The 6000-nt window shown below is 37.3% G+C and overlaps 1 long non-coding RNA gene across 1 annotated transcript in view; it reads left to right on the forward strand.

Moving 5' to 3' along the window:
- Positions 1 to 5430, forward strand: part of LOC137616319 (uncharacterized) — a 47129-nt gene extending 41699 nt beyond the window's left edge. Inside the window, exons 4-5 of the long non-coding RNA XR_011039390.1 lie at positions 2432 to 2629; positions 3629 to 5430. This is a non-coding gene — a long non-coding RNA (uncharacterized lncRNA). The remainder of the gene's footprint in view (positions 1 to 2431; positions 2630 to 3628) is intronic.
- The last annotated feature ends 570 nt before the right edge of the window (positions 5431 to 6000 follow it).

The following is a 6000-nucleotide window of genomic DNA, read 5'->3' on the forward strand; positions in this document are numbered from 1 at the left end:
AACTAGGGTTGTAGTCTAGCAAGTAATAATAATAATAATAATATTATTCTGTAGTGGAACTTCAAGCAGTTTTAACTAAGGTAAAATAAGCTTTCTGAACTGACAATTGGCATGATGTCTTTGTCATTGTTTATATGTTAAATTTCTTATTCTTGATCTAGATAATCTCTGTCACTGTCGTTCTGGTAGTTCATTATGCATGTTGCATAAGATTTTTCATAATTCTGACCATCCTCTACATTCAGATCTTCCCGGACGGTTCCATCCTATTCGTAATACTAGGCAGGCAGTTAATTCTAATTGTCAGACCTTTTTCATAATGAGGTTCAATACTACACAGTACTCTAGAAGTTTTATTCTAGCTATGACCAAGTTGTGGCATGATCTTCCTAATTGGATAGTTGAATTGGTAGAACTTCAAAAGTTAAAATGTGCAACAAATGTTTTTATGTTGAACAGGCTGACATAAGTATTTTTTATAGTTTATTTATGAAATATGTTTTAATATTTATATTCTTGAAATATTTTATTTTAATTGGTCATTACTTCTTATATTGTTTATTTCCTTATTTCCTTTCCTCACTGGGCTATTTTTCCCTGTCGGAGCCCCTGGCCTTATAGCATTTTGCTTTTCCAACTAGGGTTGTAGCTTAGCTAGTTATATGAATAATAATAAGTTACTTTGTTTTGCACGATATCTGAGGAAGCTTAATCAATCTGAGTTCAAACTTTGCCTCTACTGTAATGCATAATATGCCTTTGGTGGACGAATGTCTTGATATTAGTCAACTCTACTACAATATCACGTCTTCTAAGTTCGACAGAGGTGACCTGATGGGGGAATCTTACATTGTATGATGTATATATTGCTATTTTGAAGTTTCAATTGCCTCTGAATCTTGTAAGAAGTTAGGGTAATAGGGTATGATTTTATTTGGATAGTAGTCTGAAATTGAGAGTATTAATCATCTTGAAACTACCATGATTTTATTTCTGTCTGCTAACAATTTCATTTTCACCATATTAATTCTGTACTGATGATTGCTCTTGAAGATTTTCTTCGCTTTGCCTCTTTGTTAGTTACCCCTTCATTTTAAGATAATCTACTGCTGTCTTTTGAAATAAATGATCTATTACTTAAGGGTACACATTGGGATGTGTCCAAGTGTACCTTCAAGCAAAAGATAATTTATTCTATATTTCTCTTTCTGTTTTTTGAAATTTTTATAGTTTATATTTGAAAGATCCATTTCAATGCTTTTACTGTTCTTAACATAGTTCTTAAAATATTTTGTATTATTTGTTCATTACTTCTCTTGTTGTTTATTGATTTCCTTGTTTCCTTTCCTCACTGGGCTATATTTTCCTGTTGGAGCCCTTATGAGGCTCATAGCATCCTGCTTTTCCAACTAGGGTTACAGCTTAGCTAATAGTAGTACAACCCAGAACTTTTGGTTGTATAGATCTGCTTACTAGGTTTCAATTAATTAATTTTGAGGTTGTTCTTGATTGTAAAGCATTTGGATTTTGCAGTACAGGTATAGGAACAGATGGTCCTGTTTAAGTGTTAGCAAATTTGAAGAGCTTGATAAGAGACCATAGGAGAATATTTGTGAATATTGTTAAATAGTAAAGCAATTTTGTGATTTGATTTTAATGAATGATTTAGAATTCGCCAGATTAATTTATTATCAATGTCGAAAAATTTAAACCTTTAGATTAAAAACTGAATTAATATACTGTACAGTGATACCTCTGGATACGAAAGTTTCTGCTTACGAAAAATTCAGGGTACGAAAAGCGATACAAAGATTTTTTTGCCCCAGTATACGAAAAAATTTCAGGATACGAAAAGCTTACGAGATCCCAACTCGTCGCCGAGAGTACAGTACTGTACCTTTTTTTCAGGGTATCAACCCTTAATTTAGGTGTCCAGGTAACAATACACCTTCACTGATCCAAATGCTTTACATACAGTACAGTAATTTTTGTACAGTAGTAAAGAAAACGGACCGTTTTCTTAGGGCTTGGAGGGGATAACTAGGCTATAACTACATTATTGAATAATCTCATGGTGGTTTCTGGAATGGATTAGGCTGTTTTTAACGGTTGGGTTAATTATTGAATGATAGAAATGGCTGCATTGCATGTTTATTACTACAGTTTAGCGTGTTTATGAAAGAAAAGGTGTCTTTTCGTAAGGCTTGGAACGGATTAGGCTATTTACATGTAAAACGCAACTCAGGATACGGAAAAATCAGCATACGAAACCGTATCCTGAACGGATTACTTTCGTATGCTGGGGCATCACTGTACATGAAAAAATTAAACATTCAAATTACTAAGTGAGATTGATCTTCAGTCATTTCTGCAGTGAAAGCTTTCATAGATTGTTTTTACTACAGGACTAATTCTGAAACTTCTATTTCAGGCTAGCAATATGCAGAAGTCATCTGGCCCCAGTAAAGTTGAAGCGTGTGGAAGAAGCCAAGCACAGGATGGCAAGGTCCCCTGTGTTTGCAACTGGTTAACGCTCATTTTCCAAAATTTGGAACGAAGTACGTGAACAAAAGTACTAAAAACTATTGGTCCTCAACTTATAAACTTAATTGGTTCCAGGATGCTGTTTGTAAGTTCAATTTTGTTATATTTTGGCTTAGGGTAAACCTAACCTGAATCCCATGTCTATGATTCAAATCTGATAGCGGCATGAGCTTGGTTTATGTTAATCCTTCAGGTCTTGGGATTAAAATATCCTACTTTTGGGGGCTTAAAATATCGTACTTTTGGGAGCTTAGTGTTACTTTTGGGGGTTTGAAATATCTTTTTGTGGCTTTAAATATCCTACATTTGGGGGTTATGATATCCTAATTTGTTTTCGATTGAGCTGATTTATGTAAAGAGAGTTCTGTATGAGAAAGTGATTGTACCAACTGTGATGTATGGATCGGAGTTGTGGGGAATGAAAGTGATGGAGAGACAGAAATTGAATGTGTTTGAGATGAAGTGTCTAAGGAGTATGGCTGGTGTATCTCGAGTAGATAGGGTTAGGAACGAAGTGGTGAGGGTGAGAATGGGTGTAAGAAATGAGTTAGCGGCTAGAGTGGATATGAATGTGTTGAGGTGGTTTGGCCATGTTGAGAGAATGGAAAATGGCTATCTGCTAGAGAAGGTGATGAATGCAAGAGTTGATGGGAGAAGTACAAGAGGAAGGCCAAGGTTTGGGTGGATGGATGGTGTGAAGAAAGCTCTGGGTGATAGGAGTTCCGGTAGGCCCTGCTGCTTCCTCCGGGGCCTTAGATGACCGCGGAGGTAGCAGCAGTAGGGGATTCAGCATTATGAAGCTTCATCTGTGGTGGATAATGTGGGAGGTTGGGCTGTGGCACCCTAGCAGTACCAGCTGAACTCAGCTGAGTCCCTGGTTAGGCTGGAGGAACGTAGAGAGTAGAGGTCCCCTTTTTTGTTTTGTTTCATTGTTGATGTCGGCTACCCCCCAAAATTGGGGGAAGTGCCTTGGTATATGTATGTATGTATTATTACTTAAAAATTACGGTACTATACAAAATTTATTTTATAAATCTTGATTAGTGATTTTCTGTGAGTTCCTATTAACACTTTTGACTTTCAGGTTAACGTGGCCTTCTGCTTGGGCGCTTATAACACTTATAAGGACTCTCCTGGATGTGTCCTGTGGGATCCGGACTCTCCCGGTAAAGTCCTTCAGCAGGAGCAGAGCAAGTGGAACTTCCAGAACACCTTGTTTTTGGCCATTTAATTTTTTTTGTAGGAAGTTGTCCCTACTTTAGGTTTTCACAATAATGATTTAAGTATCTGGTTCAAGTTTTAAGTCTTGGACAGTGTGCAAGTTATATTGCCAGCTTACTAATTCACCTAAATTCTTTCATTTTTAGTTTCATGAATCTAATTTTTATACATTAAATTCCCATTCAAAATTGCATTAATGAATAGTGGATGACTTAAGTTTAGTTGAAAATCTGTTTAGGCCTAAATAATTCAATGTCAATAACTAAGATTGCAATATTGGGGTAAGCTAACCATAAGTTTTTTTAGAGCTAAATTATATCTCATTCTCATCAACCTGTTGAAATCCTGGCTATGAAATTTCTGGTAGTCCTGATAGAAGATATTTCAGGAAGGGTAAGGAGTTATTTCGGGCAGAGGGTGGGATATTTCAAGTAAGTCTTTCAATTTGGAGTATTTCAGGTAGAGGCTGGGCTGTTTCAGGTAGAGGCTGGGCTGTTTCAGGTAGAGGCTGGGCTGTTTCAGGTAGAAGGCTGGGCTGTTACAGGTAGAAGGCTGGGCTGTTTCAGATAAGAGGCTGGGCTATTTCAGATAAGAGGCAGGGCTATTTCAGATAGAGGCTGGGCTATTTCAGATAAGAGGCTGGACTGTTTCAGGTAGAGGCTGGGTTATTTCAGATAAGAGGCTGGACTGTTTCAGGTAGAGGCTGGGCTATTTCAGATAAGAGGCTGGACTGTTTCAGGTAGAGGCTGGGCTATTTCAGATAAGAGGCTGGACTGTTTCAGGTAGAGGCTGGGCTATTTCAGATAAGAGGCTGGACTGTTTCAGGTAGAGGCTGGGCTATTTCAGATAAGAGGCTGGACTGTTTCAGGTAGAGGCTGGGCTATTTCAGATAAGAGGCTGGACTGTTTCAGGTAGAGGCTGGGCTATTTCAGATAAGAGGCGGGGCTATTTCAGGTAGAGGCTGGGCTGTTGCAGGTAGAGGCTGGGCTGTTGCACGTAGAGGCTGGGCTGTTGCAGGTAGAGGCTGGGCTATTTCAGGTAGAGGCTGGGCTATTTCAGATAAGAGGCTGGACTGTTTCAGGTAGAGGCTGGGCTATTTCAGATAAGAGGCGGGGCTATTTCAGGTAGAGGCTGGGCTGTTGCAGGTAGAGGCTGGGCTGTTGCAGGTAGAGGCTGGGCTGTTGCAGGTAGAGGCTGGGCTGTTGCAGGTAGAGGCTGGGCTGTTTCAGGTAGAGGCTGGGCTATTTCAGGTAGAGGCTGGGCTATTTCAGATAAGAGGCTGGGCTATTTCTTATAGGGGGTGGACTGTTTCAGTTAAATTTTAGTCTAGTAATACCTTCAGGATTTACGGTACTTATTCAATCCAGCGAGATTGGACATTCAAATCATGAGATCCTAAAGTAAAGTTTTCCTAAGTTTTTTGATTCGTCGATTTTGACTTTCAAGAATTGAGTATTTTTAGTAAGATTTGGGAATCCTTTGAGTATTGAAGCAGTTTTTAGTTTGTAATCTATATATTTTTTTAGAGTTCAGGAAATCGGTATATGATAGTAAATTGGATGGGAAAATTTTAAACTGTAAAGTTATATTAAGAATGAATACCTTATATAAGATTACTGAATATCTTGTGCCAAAACTTTCAGTTGATGGAAATAAGGTTTTATTTTTTTTATAGACGTAATATTTTTTTTTTTTTTGTGGCATTTCAATTGATCTGCTTTAAATGATTAATTCAAGGTGTGTTCTTGTTTAGCCTTTCGATTCTTTCAATCCTTTTTGTCCTTTAAGTTTGCTTAACACAAAATCCTTTGAAGTTTCAATAGTCTATTATGCATAGTTGAATCCCTCCTATTGTATTTTAGATTTCATAATGAGTAATAACTAGCAAATATCTTTGGAGCAATCCATAGTTTAAATACACCATTGGCCCTATATTTAAAAAATCTAGCGTAAATATTTTAATGTGTAATTTGTATAAAAACTTATTGGATGAAATGTCCATCCTCCGTCCCCATGTTAAAGATCCTCTCTCTCTCTCTCTCTCTCTCTCTCTCTCTCTCTCTCTCTCTCTCTCTCTCTCACACTTCAATTTCAAGTTAGTGTATAGAGAGGATTCTAGGAGTATACTGTGAATGAAAGAAAGTTGTAGAATATAGGTATATCAAAAGTTACTGTAGGCCTAAATATTTTTCAGATTTTAATTAGATATTGTTAGAGAAGCTTAAATTTAAGGTT

This window comes from Palaemon carinicauda, chromosome 2 (assembly GCF_036898095.1).
Source record: "Palaemon carinicauda isolate YSFRI2023 chromosome 2, ASM3689809v2, whole genome shotgun sequence".
Classification (NCBI taxonomy): Eukaryota; Metazoa; Arthropoda; class Malacostraca; order Decapoda; family Palaemonidae; genus Palaemon; species Palaemon carinicauda.